Source organism: Camelus dromedarius, chromosome 2, assembly GCF_036321535.1.
Source record: "Camelus dromedarius isolate mCamDro1 chromosome 2, mCamDro1.pat, whole genome shotgun sequence".
Lineage (NCBI taxonomy): Eukaryota > Metazoa > Chordata > Mammalia > Artiodactyla > Camelidae > Camelus > Camelus dromedarius.
This window is the reverse complement of record NC_087437.1, coordinates 98361441-98379840: the sequence shown is the minus strand read 5'-3', so window position 1 is coordinate 98379840 and position 18400 is coordinate 98361441. Positions and strand designations below refer to the sequence as shown.

General features: G+C 35.4%; 1 protein-coding gene across 4 annotated transcripts in view; it reads left to right on the top strand.

Annotated features, from left to right (window-relative positions):
- NRIP1 (nuclear receptor interacting protein 1) overlaps window positions 1–18400 on the top strand; it is an 85892-nt gene that overhangs the window by 30014 nt on the left and 37478 nt on the right. For 3 of the 4 annotated variants that reach the window (XM_031457887.2, XM_031457883.2, XM_031457892.2), the window contains exon 3: window positions 10668–10793. The exons of the other annotated variant lie outside the window; for it this stretch is intronic. The gene's annotated coding sequence lies outside the window, so the exon portion shown is untranslated. The remainder of the gene's footprint in view (window positions 1–10667; window positions 10794–18400) is intronic. 4 annotated transcript variants of the gene reach the window in all.

Sequence of the window (18400 nt, the reverse complement as noted above, 5' to 3'; positions counted from 1 at the left end):
TTTGAGGTATACTGAAAAGATGGCTCTCTGTGGACCAGGAAGCAGGCTGTCCCCAGACAGTCTGCCCTCACCTTGATCTTGGACTTCCCAGCTTCCAAAATTGTAGTCAATTTCTATTGTTTTCAAGCCACCCATCCATGGAGTTTTATTATAGCAACCTGAGTGGCCTAAGACAGCATCCATTTTTGTGGTCATTCCATGGCTTTGTACTTTTAATCCAGTCTTTATTCTTGTATCTGTTTTCCTTCCCGCTACATTTCCTGTGTGTAGAGTGACCCAAAGAAGAAGTAAGGTAGAGCAGGAGGAGGTGAGGACTGTACCAGAGGTCAGTCAACCTTAGGGTGATGAGGTATGCTTTCTGGACCAAAGACTTCAGTTGATTCATGACTACTTTTTAAAGTTTCACTAAGAGAATAATTTGTATTGCTTTTGTTTACTATTGTGGAATATGGCAAAAAGATTTTAAAGGAAAACTCTATTTTTCTCAGTAGCTTTCAGTAATTTTTTTAGAGTTGTAATTCATCCAGTAATTTCTCAACATGACAGCTAATAAAAGATTGCTAATATATTATGAGTATTATATTAAGTATAGAGTTAAGTTTATCCTGTATGAAGTTAATTTTTTATATCTTCTATTTTGAGCCCCGTATGTCTTTAGTAAGTTATTTAATGGCATAGGGATTTTACATTTATAGGAATTTTCAAAGTTTGTAAGACTTTGACGAGGAGGTAGTGTGGTTTGGTCTTACAAACTTTGAAAATTCCTATAAATGTAAAATCCCTATGCCATTAAATAATTTATTCAAGACATACTAGGCTCAGAATACAGTACTTCCTTCCTTTGGATGAACACTAACAGTTTTGCAGAATCTGGTTAGGCATATAGTGGTTTAGAATAAAACTTCAAAAAAAATATTTTTAATGGATATATGGAGGATTGAACCTAAGACCTCGTGTGTGCTAAGCACGTGCTCTACCACTGAGCTGTATCCCTCCCCTCAGAATATAATTTTATTATTTGAAGTATATTAAAGGTCTATATTTAGAATACCTTTGCTTCAGTCTTATGTTTATTTTTAATTCTTAGTTAAGAACAAACACACTGTTTACATGGTTATTCCTATGAGAATATGTGAATCACATTGAGAGATCTTGTTGTCTGTCATATTCCATGTTCTCTAGGCACACAGCGTAGAAACAGGGGAGGACACCTGACAGCCATCTTCATTTTAGTTTGACTTAACACATTTCAGGAAACTGAGGATGGAGCAGTGAACAAAAGGGGGAAAAAATGCTGTCCCCTTGGAGCTTACATTTTATTGGTGAGATAAAAAGATAAAGCAATTCAGCTTCATTGTATCTCACTGACAAGTGCTAAATAAAAATTGGAGCAGAGAGGGCAGCATGGAAGGTCTGGATGGAGTGGGTGTGAAATTTCAGATTAAGTCCAGGGATGGTCTCACCTAGAAGCTGACATGAGTCAAGGCTGAGTTGCTGTGGGAGCTGGCAATGCAGCTCTCTGGGGAGAAGAGTTTTCCAGTCAGAGGCCCTGTGGTGGGAGTTGGGTGGATAAGGGGGAATGACAGGAGGTGAGGCCGGAGGAGAAGCCACGACGCAATTTTGAGCAGGGGAGTGACCCAATATTACATTTTCACAGAATCACTTTGGCAGTTGTGTTAAATAGACCAAAGAGGGTATTAAAAGCAGAAGCTGGGAAACCAGTTAGGAAGCTGTTGTAATAATCCAGGAGGAATGATGGAGACTTGAAAGGGGCAGTAAGGAGTAGTTGGATTCTGGATGTTTTTAAGACAAAGCCCATAGAATGTGCTGTAGAATTAGACTGAGTGGGAGAGGGTTGCCGCCAGGGTTTCAGCCTGAACAAGGAGAAGAATGGAGTTGATATTATCTGAGATTAGGAAGTGTAGGAACATAGTTACTGACATGAAATTTGAGATGTCAAATAAACAATTATATATGTATTTCTTGAAGACAGATCAATATGTATTTTTTTTAAAGATGACTTTTGCCAGTAATCACAGGAAATGGCTTTTAACAATAACTAAAAACAATAAAGAGAGAATACAAAAAGGAGGAATAAAGTGTTAATGCTGGGAGGAGGAGTATTTTATGTTCCATTGAACAAATACAGGGAAACACCAGAACTAATTTTAAGAGTATTCAAACAAGAAGCATTTATACACTGAGTATTTATTTGGTGCCTACTGTAATTTTAGTTCCAAAAATTCCATATGAAATGTATTTATTCTTTGTGTCAGTGCCTCAATTTTGAAGCCCCAAACCTTGTTAAACATACACATTAAAAAAGGAAATAAATACATCACAAGGACCAATGATATGGGCGTAGTGTATGTCTGTTCCCTCCGAAACATGATGCAATCAGTGATCCTTGTAAAGATGTGTGTGGTTAACGAATAGGTTATCTTCCCCTACCCCAACCTCCTCAGTATTGTGCAGCTGTAGTTAATGCTCAGCCATGTCATTCAATAGTGATCCAAGTCAAGAGGAAGACTCAGTACAATATATCTTAAGTGAGTTTATCAGGGATGAATGGCTTTTCTTTTGAGGAGGAATTAGTCCAAGATGTCTTTTAACCAGATTATTGTACTTATTTGCATTTAACAAGTACACAGCATGTAGCTGAGATTTTTCAGTCTGTGTGCATCACATAAAATGCTGAGAAGCACCTTGCAAAGCACCTTTCATATCATAGGTACTCAAGAAATATTTAGGTAGAAAATTTGATTTAGAACATCATTATCATTTTAATTTATTGTAAAATTGGAAAAAAATTATACGACATGAAGTTGGTATTGCTCGATAAAATGTGCCCTATCTATAGTGCAAGGTTGTTGAAAAAATTGAATTATAATTGTTTTGTCAGGTAGGAGTACTGTGTAATAAATACAGGAAATTATTTATTAGTAAAGAAATTTTGCTCTTATGTAAGATGGATTAGGCTTTTCTTATCACACTTGAACCGTCATAAATGACTATGTGACCACTGGCCCCATGACCAATGAGGGAAAATACTTATATTTAGAGGGGAAATCTGTTTGTTCAGAACATAAAGTATACTGAATTTCTTTAGTTTACCTATTTCTCGTGTTAAATAATTTTTGCAAAATGACCATCTCCCATGAGAGAGTTCTGCAAATTTGCAGTAATTAAGCAAGCATTGTTAGTTTCATTTGAGACCAAATTGACGGTGGATGTGAATTAGGCTCATTCTTTGACCAAGCTATAAGTTTTCAGCCACAAATTTGCTTTCAAGTTCTTTGAAGTGTATTTCCTTATGTATGCCATTGTTTTTGTTTTTTAAAAAGGAGAGTTGGGAAAATCTTTTGCCTAGCAGTTAGTATTTGTTCATGTGTGCAAATTGTTAAGATGCTTACCTAAACAAGATTCTTGTCAAAGTAAAACTGATTTGCCAAATATAGCAGCTCACTTTTTTTTTATTATGTAAACAAGAATGATGTAAACAAGGGATGTATTTTAAATTATGAAGCACAATATCAAAATGATCTCCCGAGAAACCCCAACCGAAGTGGAATCAGAACTTTACCAACACACTTACCTCTCTCCGCATGGGCCTCTCCTGGCCTAGCTTTTACCCCTACTGCCCTCCCTCAGCCCTGGACTACTCTTCAGTTTGTGTTAATCATTACTTTCTTTTTAATAATACTGCTTTTATTGCATGGTTCCTTAAGTAATATGCTGTTCAATTTTACTTTTTTGTGATATAAAAATGGCAGCATTCTGTATGTAGTCTTCTGAGACTTGTTTTTTTCATTCACGGTGTTTTCTTTGAAATCTATATTGTTGTATGGAGTTGCAGTTCATTTATTTCACTGTGGAGTAATATTCCACTGTATGAATTTATTTACTATTATCCTGGTGATGGACATCTGGGTTATTGTTGTTGGGTGCTTTGTTTGCTTGTTTTGTTTGTTTTCGATATATCTTTATTGATGTGTCTGTACATCAATACAGATACCTGTGTATGTGTGTAAGTAAACTACAAGCTTTGCTAATATCAGTGCTCTTTTTTATGTTTACAGGAGCACATGTGCAAGACTGTAGGCCACATACCTAAGAGTAGAAGTGTAGAGAATGTTCAGTTATATGAAGTAATGCCAAATTGTTTTCTGAAGTCTCTGGACCAACTTCCATTCCACTAGTAATGTATCAGAAGCTCCCATTGAGCCAAATCATTGCCAAAACTTGGAATTCTCAGGCTTCTTAACTTTTCCTAATTTAGTGGCTGCAAAATGGCATCTTATTATGGTCTTAATTTGTTTTTCTGTGATTGCTAATGAAGTTAGTTGAACTTCTTTTCATGTGATACCATTGGTGGTTTTCTTACACAAAATGTTTATTCATATCTTTTGTCCATTATGTACTTAAAACCATGCATTGAATGCATTTATTTTTTATACTTTTAAATTCTAAAATAATAACCCCTTTACAGAAAAGTTGCAAGTACAATAAAGATAAATTTTTCCCCTAAAGATTTGACTTGATGCCCCATCACCCTCAAGGAGTGTATGTTTCCTACAAACAAGGACATTGTTCTATAAACCACAATAAAACCATCAAAATCAGGAAATTAACATTGATGCATTACTATCATCTAAACCTCAGATCTCATTCAGTTTTCACAAGTCACCCCAATAATGTTACAATAATGTAAAAGGATCTAGTTTAGAACCATGCCTTGCATTTTACTTGTCACATCTCTTCCCACTTTTTCAATCTGAAACAGTTCTTCGGTCTTTGTTTGACTCTCAAGACCTTGGAGCTTTCAAAGACTCTATAGTCCGGTTATTTTGCACAATGTCTCTTCCTTTAGATTCATCTGCTGTCACCTTATGACTAGGTATAGGCTTTGCATATTTGGCAGGAATATCACAGCTGTCAACGGTGTCTTCTCTTTTCATCTTACTAGATGGGCACAGGATTTCATTTTGACCTATTACTGTTGATCTTCACTTAGATTGCTTGGTTCAGGCCAGGCTTCTCTAGTCTGAAATTACTCATTTTTCCTCTGTAATTAACAATTTTGTATGGAGGTGCTTTGAAACTATAAATAACCCCTTCTTGATCAAACTTTAATTTAATTAATTAATTTATACACTATGAGCTCATGACTTTATTTTATGAATTTTATTCAATGAACTATAGTCCATTACTATTGTTACTTATTTTGAAGCTCACCTTACCCTGATTTAGCCAGTGGAATCCCCTTCCAGTTGGCTTCTGTGTCCTTTTGACACGCCGTTCCTCGTCCACGCTGCTGCCTCCAATTTCATTCCCGTGTTATAGAATTAAGTCAAGTTTTCTCTCGTCTTTTGGTACCTCCTCTCTAACAGTGAGAAACTTGCCTATTATTTACATATATGTGGTCAGTCTGCCACTTTCATCAACCCTCTCCTACCCCACAGTTCTATTTGAGCTTCAAAGTTATCCTCACCCCACTTGGATTCCTACATTGCACAACAAGGTATATCTTTTTATGGGCACCTAGCTCCAGCACTGACAACCCAGAGTTGGACCACTGCCGTGCAGGGTTCTGCTCACCCCACACCACACCTCCAGAGCTTGGACTCTAACTCCCACACCACACTGTTCCTTCCACACCACCAAGGACACCTGCCTCATCTTGCTTGGGCTCTGACACCCCTTATTAGGGATACCCTGTTGGCATTTTGCCTATTTTTAATTAAAATGTATAAGATACACACACACATTTATTCTGGATACTAAAATCTTTTTTGGCAATGTGCTTTGTGATGTTGTAGTTCATCCTTTCATTTTTCCTGCTTGTATTTGTTGATGAATGGAAGTTATTAATGATAATGCAGTTAAATTTATTAATCATATGCTTTATAGTTAACTCTTTCTGTATCTTAAGAAAATTCTCTCTGCTCTAAGTTCTTAAAGATATTCTCATATTTTATTTTAAAAATATTAAAGATTTAACCTTCTCTACTTAAAACTTCAGTCCCTCTGGAATTTATTTTTTATATATTATGCAATAGTGATCCAACTTCTTTTTCCCCTCAAATGAATAACCAATTGCTTCAGCACTCCTGAATGATTCCTTCTTACTTCCATGACCTGCAATACCACTTTTGTTAAATATCATTTTCTGAGGGGGAGGGTATAGCTCAAAGTGGTAGAGTTCAATCCTCTAAAAAGTAAATAAATAAATAAACCTAATTACATCCCCCTGCCAGGAAACAAACAAAAAAAAAAGTAAAAAGTAAAGTTAAATATCATTTTCCTTATGTGTGAAGGTCTGTTTCTTCTCTGGTGGTTGGTTGGTTTCTTTTCTAGGAGCACACTAGCTTAATGGGTAGAGCTTTATAATAAGTCTCTGTGTAGGTAGAGTAAGTTCCCAATTGTATTGTTTTTCTGACTGAGGCTTGTCTGTTACTGGCTTTTGCTGTTCCATTGTAAATTTTAGAATCAACTTATAAAACCTTTGGATTTAGATTGGCATTGCTTTCAATGTATTAGTTAAATTTGAGGAGACTGTCATTTTATGGTATTGAATTTTTCTATCAGGAGCATGGTGTGTCATCCTATTTGTCATATTTAGGTTGTTAAATACATTAAATATGTCTTTCAGTGTATTTTCTCCATATGGAACTTGCAGTATATTTAAGGTGCTTTCATTCTTTAGGTACATTTCTTGTTGGATATTTTTTAAATGTTATTTTCTGTTTTTTACTGGTGTGTAAAAATGCAGTTGACTTTTTTAATGTGATTTATATTTAGTCACAATGAATTGAATACTAAAACCTGTTCAGATTAGATGTCAGACATGCTCAAAAGCAAATAACCAAGATTAAAAGGCCAGGTTTTTACTCTGAAATCACTTTTGATGTTTTAATAAGTTCTCGGTAGATAGTCATCTCTATTTTTTATAGTTTTATTGAGATATAATTTTAAGATATAGTTTTATTGAGATATAATACACATACCATAAAAGTCACCCATTTAAAGTGTTCTTTATAGTCACATAGGTGTGCAACCAATACCACAATTGAATTTTTGAACATTTTCATGACCCTAAAAGGAACCCCATACCCATTAACAGTCACTCCCCATTCTTATCCTCCTCCATCCCCAACCCTAGGCAGCTACCAGTCTATTCTCTTTCTCTGAATTTGCTTGTTCTGGACATTTCACATACATGGAATCATGTAACACATGGGTTTTTTTTGTGACTGGCTACTTTCACTGAGCATAATAATTTCTAAGATTTGTTTATATTGTAGCATGCAACAGTGGTTCACTCCTTTTTATGGCTGAATAATATTCCATTGTATTGAATGTTTCACATTTTGTTTATTCATTGGTTGATGGACACCTAGGTTGTTTCCAATTTCTGAATAGTGCTGTTGTGAGCATGCAATACAGGTTTTCTGTTCAATTGCACTTGTCTTGTTCACTTTGTAATTCTAACACCTAGCACTGTGTCTAGCCCCTAAAATTTGTTCAGGTAACAAATGAATAGTTTAGTATCTTGCTTTCTTAGCAGTCATATTCCAGTCATTTTGCTATGTCATTAAATATTTTTTGGAAACATACATTTTAATCATCGTATAATATCCCACAACAGAATTATAACAAAGTTATTTAAATGTTTTATTATTCATAGACATCCTTCTTTCTTTCATGATTCACAATACATTGGTATTTTCAGTTTCCTTGATTTGGACTTAAGGCTAATTTTTCCATATATTAATATTAGACAATTTGTAAATGTTAATCTGTGATACTGGTTTATATTATATTTTGCTAGTTTTTATTTAAATATATTTTTAGTTTATCTTTCATGTGGTCATGTATTTAGCTCAGAAGGGTTATGATAATGCTTTAATAGAGACCAACCGTTAAAAGAAACAATTCTAGAATGTGGCAAAATATCAGACATAACCTGTGGGCCCTGAATATTTTTTACTTTCTACATGAAAAAATGTAGACTCATGAACTTTATATACTATTACCAGGTGTCCTGTGCTACCTGGATCAAGACCATGGCAAGTGGGTAGCAGTAGAGAAAAGTCAGGAGTTACGTTCCAGAGAGCTGTCAAGGCCCTGGCTAGTTTTCAGAGTTTGAGTTCCACTCGTAAGTTCTTCCTAGTTTTGTGATTTGGGGTACTTAAACTCAGTTTCCTCATCTATAAAATGAGGAGGAGAATCGTCTTCTCATAGGGTTGCATATAAAGGACTGAGGGCAGTGTCTGACACGTAGTAACTGCCCAGTACGTGAAAGCTCTCAGTACCTTCTATCTAAGTCCCTCACAGTCCTGAGAGTGTTGGAAGAGGGGTAGCTGTAAGGGTCCCTTATGCTTCAAGGTGTCATGAGCAGATCCCAGCCAGCCCATTAATAATGTTTCTCCAAAGATGTTTAGTTTTATTTTTTGTCAGGAGTTGGTCATTTTCTTCATTGAATATGCCTGTTTGGAGACTATTTCTTGTATGCTCATGTGCCAAAAAAGATACAGCCAGAAAGGTGGTATTTTAAAGTACCACTAAGTTAGTTATACCTTTTGGCATCAACTTGTAGGTTACTATTCCCAGCATTCATAAATATAGTTATGGTTACTTTCTTTTTCAACTTTAAATTAAAAGATAATACTTTTTTTTTCTAAGAAGAAAAGAAGTGTGATTAAACATTGAACAATTAAATTTTATTTGAATTTCAGTGCTTTAGTAGATACTGTTGACAAGGGGCAGGATGGGGTTGTCTTGAGTATAGCTTCTGAGGTTGGGGACTGGGAATTTAGAAAATTTCCAAGGCCGCTGGCACATTCTAATAGAAATACTAAAATGATTGTAAATATGATTATTTTTAACTTCACATGTAAAGCACTGCCTTGCAGTTACAAATTATCAGGAAAAGTGATTTTTCCCTACTCCTCTTAGAATTCTTCTTAGAATTTATAGTCGAGGCTCAATTTGAATCTGAGATCTGTAATTTTGGACATGACACTTAACCAGCCCTACTCATTGTTTCCCTCCATAAAATGGGACAGTGCCTTCTCTGCTTGTTTCACTGAGTTATGAAGATCAAATGAGGTCATGTCCATGAGAGTGCTTTGTAACTGGTGAAGCATGTAGCTTACTAATTGTGGCTCCAGTTTGTCCTGTCAGGCCTGCCCTTTTCTCACTACCAGTTGGTAGGTCGCTGGTGAGGGTGACATGATAACCCAGAACCCTGTTTGTTTTATACTTGTGCTAGGGAATGGACAGTGGGAGACTATTGCTATTTTCATCCATTAATTTGTTTTATTTATTATAAAAGAAATACATGTTTATTGTAAAGAAACTGGAAAATATAAATCAGCAGAAAGGAAAAATAAAAATTACCTCTAACTGCAAAAATAACTGCAACATCTATTTTTGTATAATTTTAAGACAGAAATTCACTTATACTGAACATAATGTTCTGTTTCCTATTTTTATCACTTAATATATAATGTAGTATATTATTCCATAAACTTAATTTCCTTATGTGATATTTTAATGGCTACATAGTATATAATAATATGCTTATGGCTAAATATTTGTATATATCCTCAATTTCTTGTTAATTAGGATAAATGTTGGACTTGCTACATTAGTGGGCATATAGCATTTTAAGAAATAATGTTTTTTAGCTTTATTGAGGTATAACTGACATGTAATAAACTGCATATATTTAAGTGTACAATTTGATAATTTTTGACAAATATATACACCCATGAAGCCATCACCACAGTAAGATAATGCTGTTTTATAATCCTTCCTTCCTGTCCCTTTTCACTCCTCTGTCCCCAGGCAACCGCTGAGATCTGTTTATGCTCCCTATAGATTAATTTGTATTTTCTACATTTTTATGCAAATGAAATCACACACTCTATATTCCTTTTTGTCTGAGTTCTTGTACTCAGCATAATTATTTTGAAATTCATCCATGTTGTTGTTTATGTCAATAGTATATCCTTTTTTGTTACTTGTGTAGTAAATGTTCCATTATATGGCTATACCGTGATTCACTCACCTGTTGATAGGCATTTGTGTTGTTTCCAGTTTTTGGCTATTAAAAATAAAACTGCTTTAGACATTGGTGTACAAGTCTTTTCTATGGACATAAACCATTTGGTATTTATTACCAAATTGTGTTCTGGGAAGGTTACATAGGTAGTATTTTGAAACAGAAAAAACTTAATATGAAGGAAACAAGCTGGTTTTTTCTTCCTTTTTTTTCCTTTTATTTTTCCATTTTGGAAATAAAGTTTTGGGAAGATTTAGAATTTTTAGATGTAACTTAATTGAATTAATTTGACAGAAATTGGAAATTCACGAAGTTTAATAAGTACATCGTAGCAACTATAAATCTTTTTCAGTTTTTTGTTGTTGTTGAAGCATCTACTTTTATCAAGTAAATATATTGTCTAGAAAGCAAGATCTGTTGCTTTCCTTTTATGACCAAGTTATATTTCATAAGCAATCCATATTTCTGTGTCAAATGACTCTTTTCTGCATTGAACTTGAACAAAAAAGATACTGGGAAAAGTTTACATAACTTCACAAAAGATATTCCAGAATCTGGTTTGGAGTAGATGGCAAACTATCTTTTTCCTCTTCTTAAGATACTCACTAGGTTGAAGGAGGAGGAGCGGGGAATCTGAAGACTCCAGATGACATCAGAGCTACTTTTCAGCAGCCTTCTCAGTTTCCTTTCTCAGAAAGCAGAGACTCATATCTTAGAGACAATGGTGAGAATATTTTTTCTGAGTTCTTAAGGCTTAATCATTGTGACGTTAATATATTTCAGACAATTCTTTCTTGTTTATAAATTAGCTTATAATCACCAGATTAGTGTTTTGTGCATTTATCTCTGCAAATTATTTCATTAGGCAACGTGTGTGTTTTTTTTTAAGTGAATAAATAAGATACAATCCTATAACTAAGGAACTTAGGGGAAAGAATAAATATAGGTAAATAAATATAATCAAACAGTAGAAAGAGGTTAAATGCCATAAGAAAGACACAAACAGTATTCTTGACAATTCAAAACTGCAGATTACTTCTAGATAGAGGGACTGAGATGCTTGAAAGAGGAATAGCATTTATGCTGATGATATTTAATTTGTTTTTGCCAGAACTCAGGGAACATGGACAATTAACACAAAACCTAAAATAACAATCTGATTTGAGATAAGAAGTTGATTATTGCTTTGAGGGAAAAATACAAGTATGTTTGGTTATTGTGGGTTTATTACAGTTTAAGTCAGTGATTACTTTCTGAATTATATAAAATGGTTACCTCTTACAAGGCATGGTAGTACATCAGCATTTCTGAGAAATGGTTTTAAAATCTGATTAAATTATCACAAGTAGGTGGGAAGCACAACAGAAAGATGAATGAGTGGCTCATTCTGCTTGGATTAACCCTCTTGTTTTCTAGTGGAGCTACGACCTAGATGAGATTGTCATGTCTCAAGCTCTTGGGCCTTAGGCTGCTCCTGCCTGGGCAGAAGAGCAAGAAGTAAACTGGGAAAAGGCACAGCGATTGATTTTTGTGCTTATAATTAGTTGTGAAGATTCAGCTAATTGAAACCTCTGGTCAGAAGAGAGAGAGCAGATAGAATATCCTAAGATTCATGATGTTTTCATGGGCCATGATGTTTCAAAAGGGGAATGGCAGCTTTGAGCCAAATTTGTTCTTTACCTATAGGCATAATATGGCTGGCACACTGGGAGAGCTAACTCCTTTTCCTTCACTGTTCTGATTATATTCAGGAAACCTAGTGATGAAGTTTTTATGTAATCATTCTACTTATCTTTTATTTTAATTACTCGACTTATTCTTTCTTGTAATTTCAGCAAGAATATTTTTAAAACACTACAAAATTATTAAACAAAAAGACTATTAACTTACTAGTAATTATTTGGTTGCTAGTTATTCTTCACATATTCATACATTATTTTTTCTAAAAATTAAGATTTTAAATCAACCAGGCTTTTATTTATAAATATTAAAAGTTCTTTCATTCAGGTATAATTATGTGTTAATGTCTATGTGATAGTCTGAAATCTGCTTTTTTATTTGATGAGGCATATTTGATATTGAACCCCTATTCTCAACTTTTAATTTTGTTAAAATGAAAATTATAATCATGCATATTCTTGTGACTCACAATTATATCTTGTTTGTTGTTGTTTTTAATTTGTCATCGCCCTTGTTTTGTGGTAAGCATCAAACACTTATGACAGTTGTAAATACACCATAGATAGCAGATGGTAAATATACATAGCTAACAAGTTGTCCTTGAAAAATGATCAAATTTAGATCTTTCTTCCAGATAGAAAAGAAGATAGATTCTTTAGGATATATTGTGAACAACTTTGAAAGCAATTAAAAATGAATTATTAGTGATTATCCATATCATTTACATAGATCTAAAAATGTTTCAAGATTTAAAAAATGAATGTGTTAAGTGTGTATTTTCTAAAACATCTTGTTAAAGTTCTTCCTTTTGAATGAGGAGCCCGTGGTCAAATAAGATTGAGAGATGTTGAACCATAGTATATAGTATCTATTCGCTAGACCTGCCATTAGCCAGTAGACTGGCAGTCTCCAAAAAGAAAATCTTGAATATATCTAGTATATGACAGAATACAATTGAAGACTCTAAGCTAATATATTTCATGAAGTTTTGGCATAGTTTGTCATACAGCTGCACTCTGAAACCATTCATGTTATATTTTTAAGTACAGTAATGTCCTGAATGAGAGGCCAAGGAGGGTGATTTGGAAAAAAAGGAAAATAATTTGATTAATTGAATATTTCAAACCATATGAAACATGAAGTTTCTATAAATCTCTTTAGTGTCTTAGACCAAGATTTCCCTTGCTCACTTGGTAACTCTCCCTTTTGAAAGAAATAGTCATCTTGTATACCAACAAAATCACTCTCTTGTGTTTTAGAGAACTCCACGTACTTTCTGTGCTCTGTTCATCTCAGTGTGTAACATTTATTAACTAATTTTGATAAATATTGATAATACAAAAAGTTGATATCTGGGTAGAATTAAATAATTGACCATAAATCAATTTAGCTTTAAACATTTTAATATACTCATTTTCTCTCTTAGTGGAGTTTTTGTTGTTACAGCTCATGATTTCTCACTGGGAAGAGTTCTTTTTTGTATATATTTTTTCTAGTTCAATTACACTGTCATTGACTATTTCAGCAGATGTCTTAAGTGTTAAAGCTTTTATGTCAGAGATAGTATCTTTGTGGAGAGATGAAAATGTGGTCCAGTGATTTAGCTGGTTCTAGCAGATTGGGTTACCAGGTTGGTAAAGTGAGGCTAATTGTCAAGATGGAAAGGCTTCCCAGACTTCCTCCAAAACACTACTCAAAGTAAGGTTTTTAATTTTAAAAATACCGTTTTGATAAAGTGTTTAAAGTTTTACACGAGGTTTTCAGGGAGGACATAGTAGTGGTGAAACCAAGATCAGTCCAGAATCTGGGTGAGTCATTTTATTTGGGGTTAATTTCCATAAACTCACGTGGCTATTTTACTGATGTTTCCCTTGTTTTGTGGATGACCGCCTGGGCAGGAAAATTTGGATGTTCGGCTCAAAAGGAGCATTGCTGGGTTCCAGCGCAGCTTCTACCCGTCCTTTAGTTCTTTAGCCTCCTTTGCCATGGCCAGCACTTTGGTTCAGAGTTCATTTCTCAATCCGGAGCCCTGGTGCTGCCACACCGCTCAACTAATGTCCTAGCCCCCCGCTCTCACAGACACTCGATTTTCCCAGAACTTCAGTTTGCTGTGTTACTTCTTTGACCAGAATAATTCAGCAATCCCAGTAGCATAATGACCATAGAAAAGTAACAGACCTTCCTCAAATAATCCTAATTTACCATTATAATAGGAAACTAATATAATTAACATTTTTTTCTGAATTTGGTGTCTTTAAAGACTTGATTTTCCTTACGTCTTTTACTTAATACCTTCATTGATATGACTAACATCATTTGGGGAGGAAAACCCCCACTATACCAAGTCTCTGTGCCAACTAAGTTTTTCTTCTTTCCCATGAAAGTCTTCAAATGAGGTAATTAAAATAATTTTAAAACGTGTTGATTAAAGTGTCATCTCACTTTCTCTTCTTACACAGACCCTTGTCTCTTTACTTAAATTAACTGCGGTAAATCTGATATTCTCCTTGATTCTCTGCTGTATCTGCCCTTGAGCCATGCGGCCTATGGTTTGCACATCTGAAACTGGTGTGATTCTAACAGTAGACCTTATTATGTTCCTTATTTAGATAATTAGAATTTCCCCATTCTGGATTAGAGATGTACTAGTAATTTTCAAGCCCTATTTATTTTCTTTTTTGCATTTACTTGATAGAGCAATTGTTAATAGTCCAATCTATGCAAGCTTCTAGCTGGAAGCTTTTTGTTGCCACTCCTCCTCCCTGCCATCTTGCAGCCTGTCCACTAAGCTTCTCAAAATATTTGTCGTGAAGGACCAGTTTTTGTTTAGTTGTCTTCACTTCATTATTCTAGTAAATCATTCTTATTGTATTTTTTAAAAGCTTCTGTCTATGGCAGGCTGGAAATTAAGGAAGATATATACAAAATATAAGTCCAAATCTTTCATCATTAAATTCAAAAGCCATCAGATTACTTTGTCAAACTGTATAAAAGTTTCTAATCACTTGTAATTTTTTGTTCTTCAAGTAGCTTACTTAAAGTTTCTAGAACATACCCTGTACTGCTGTGCTTCTCTGCTGGGGACGGACGCTCCTCTCACTACCTAAAGGATCTTTTAGCTTCTTTTCTGATTGTCAAAGCCGTACTTATTCTTAGAGTCAGTTGGTATGCCACCTCTGTGGAATACCTTCACTCGAAAAAGTGTCGCCTGCCTTTTCACACCATCTTCTTCCTAGGAATTTGCCCTTCCATGCTTTTTCCACTGTGTTCATGCCTTCTCATATGGTGGTATCTCATTATGTTGCTGATTATCTTTTTACCTGACAAGATTGCGGGCCCACTCAAGGCTGGTGTATCACTTAGTTATCCTTCTGTCTTCAACACTCAACACACAGCCATTCCTTTGTAAATATTTGTGGAGTTGTTACTTCTTCTGTGGTAAATTCAGAAGAGCGGTGGCTGTCCAAAGGTGGAAACACTCCATATCCCCTGTATCTCCGAGCCTTCTTTTTTAAAGGGTTGTTCTTTTCCCACTGGAGTTTTAGAAATATTTCTGCACAGAGAACAGTATTTATCCATCACAGTTATAGTGTAAATTCTTGAAAATTCGAAAGTAGAGATTTCATTTGAGGATTAAAACCAAGATTATGCTTCTTGACTCTCTGCGTTAGTAGACCAGCAGCAGCTCTCAAAGTTCTTGGTCTAGGACCCCTTTGTGCCCTTAGGTTATTGAGGACCCAGGAGACTTTTTGTTCCTGAGGGTCATATCAACCCATATTTACCATATTAGAAATTCAAACTGAGAAAGATTTTAAAACGCAAGAGTACACAAGGATGCATTACAGTAGCCACCAGCACAGTGACACGTGGTAAAAAGACCTTAGACAACTCCACTACAGACTCAGGAGAGAAACGAAAGCAGGTAACAGGTTAGTACTGCGAAAGCAGCCTTGACCTCACATCATTCGGGGTCCCCGGACCACACTTTGAGAACTGCTGCTTTACAGGAATTCAATTGCCTAACTGCCAACAGAATATTCTGTATTTTTATTTCAATAATTTTGTAACCTAACTTTTGTGTTTGTGGATTAGTAAATTGTTTTTTGTTTGTTTGTTTTTTAAATATCTGCAAGGCCTATCATGTTACCCACTCTTCTATTAATGTCTAGATATAGAATGTGCTGGAACCTATTACCACAGTTGGCTTGGCAACTATAAGATGGAGATGCTTACTCAAGGAGAAGTCATTTTATTTGTGGCTACTCTGTAAGGTCATTCCCAGTTATGCCCTGTCAGTGCCCTGGCTTTCCAGTGCTAGCCTGTTTTATGTCTTAGGAACCTCCAAGTACTTCTGTGCTGATTCTTCTGATTCCAGAGAGTTTGGAGGTTTGATCATTTTCTTAATGATTTCGCAAAGTAAAGTTCTGTCTTCTTTGGGGAGTGAGAAGTCTTCCCTTCAAAATCTTTTCTTCTTCTCTCCTTTGTTTGACCTTCCCCTCCACTTGCCTCAACCTGATCCCCGACGCTGGCTCTCCTTTCCTGAGAGTACGGCCTGCTCTCTGGCACATAGTTGCTTGGCCCTGGTGACTCCTGTTCTTTTTCACTCCTTACCCTCTTACTTTGGCTGATACTCTGTTAAATTCTTTCTGAGGTCTTAGCAGGACAGTCAGTCTCCTACAGTATTTGACGACTCTTTTCAAATTAAGTGGGTACTAGGTCTTTCTGGAGAGTTCTGGGAATGCACTGTGTACCTGTCAACTGCATGGGGATACCAAGATGGCAGCTAGTTCATACTCGTGAATTCACTGACAGCTCAGGATTCTGTGTACTCATAGTCGTTTTACTGTGTCATGGCATCGTGGTGTGAGCTGTAGTTTGGGGACTTATCATTATGAGTGATAAACAAGAAGCACAAAGCTGATAGAATGTTGGGGACTTTTTATTTTTTAATTCTGTGTCCTAAACATAGTAGGCACTCAATAAATATTTGCTGAGTTAATTTGATTTTCATTAGTGTTGATGAAACTCTGAGCTCCAACAGCAACACTGTGGTTTAAGCCAAGGGAACTATGCCATCACACTGTTCTGAAAAAGTACACGTTGCTGCCTTAATAAGCAAAATCTTTACCCAGTACTTAATGAAGATTGTTTGAAATGTACAAAATTCAGATCTCCAATTCTGACTCTGTTAAATACCTCTACAGTAGTTCTTAGTTTTCTTGAAACTTTGTACACATCATATTACAGTGTTTTACAAACCTAGGCTTGAGACACTATAATTATTTTTTTGATTTAATGAATTTACTATTAAAAATATCCTATTTTATAGCACTATTTGTGTTATATAAATTATCTGAATAATCAAACCATTGTTTTTCAGAGCTGTCTTTTTCTTCAGCTCTCCTGCCCCTGCCTTATTTTGACTGTTTTCTTCTCTGCACTAGTTCATTTCAATTTCTTCTTCCCTCCAAGCCATCAGTAACTCTACAGCTTCTGTTTTTGTTTTTGTGTTTTAAAATGCATTTAATCGTAGGCCTGCAGAGCTTCCACTGCCCTCCAGATAAAGGCCAGCTCCTTGGCATGACCTTGACTCAAAGTCCTTGGTCCTAATTGTGTTTTCAGCCTAATCTCCAGACACATTGGACCACCGGATTCCTGTTCTCACACTCAGCAATTCTCTGCCTTTCAGTACTGTTTTTGTAGCCCAGAGTGGCTGCCATTCTCTTCTGCCTGGCCAGCCCATGCTTATTTTTTTTTAACCATCACTGACCACCACCTAGGGCACAGACACATGTAAACTGAAAACTTAGTTGCAGCCTACTCTGTTCCCAGAGCACTTTTTACAGACTCCAGCCATAGCAGTTACCACAGTATGTACCCTGTCTCCTTTGGCATAGTGACTGAAGAAAAATTCACATGTACTTTTCACTCTCATGTTATCTGCTTACCAGATAAATTACTTTACCTTTTTCCTAGCCCACTTGGGAAAGCATTTCTGAATTCAAGTGAGTGAATTTGTGGTTGTCACTCAACATAATCTAGAAGTCATTTAGTTTGTTTTTTAAAAAAGGGCATAATTTGCAATCTGTTGGATCGTAATAAGTTTATGCCTTACACTAAATGCTCTTTTCAACTAATTATGACATATCGTATACCTGATGATGCCAAACTAATGTCATAGGTGGACATACACTGATTTTTAGGGTATTGCATTTTAAGTACTAAAGCTGTTTTTTGTTTGTTTGTTTGTTTTTCCCCCTAGATTATTTCTTGAGAGCTATAGCTACTAAATTAAAGTTTAACAGCATTCCAGGGAAGACTCACACCCTCTGCTGAAATTAATACATTATCTTTTGGTCCCTGCGCTGGAAATGCTACAACACAATAACAAAATGTCATGCTAATTTCTTAAAACAGGACCGGGATTGTTTCGTCTTGTTTTGCTTATGCTCACTTCCACCATTCTGATTTTCCCCCCTCTTAACAGTGTATTCATCATTTTGTTAGGAATAAGGAATTTAGTAAACATATGTAATTTTTTTACCTGTTTTAGTTTTAGTAAGCTGCATGAAATATGCATGAAGTGTATGATTTAACCAGCTAAAAACTTATTTAAAAAGAATTCAAGATTAATGTTGATGGAAATGCTTC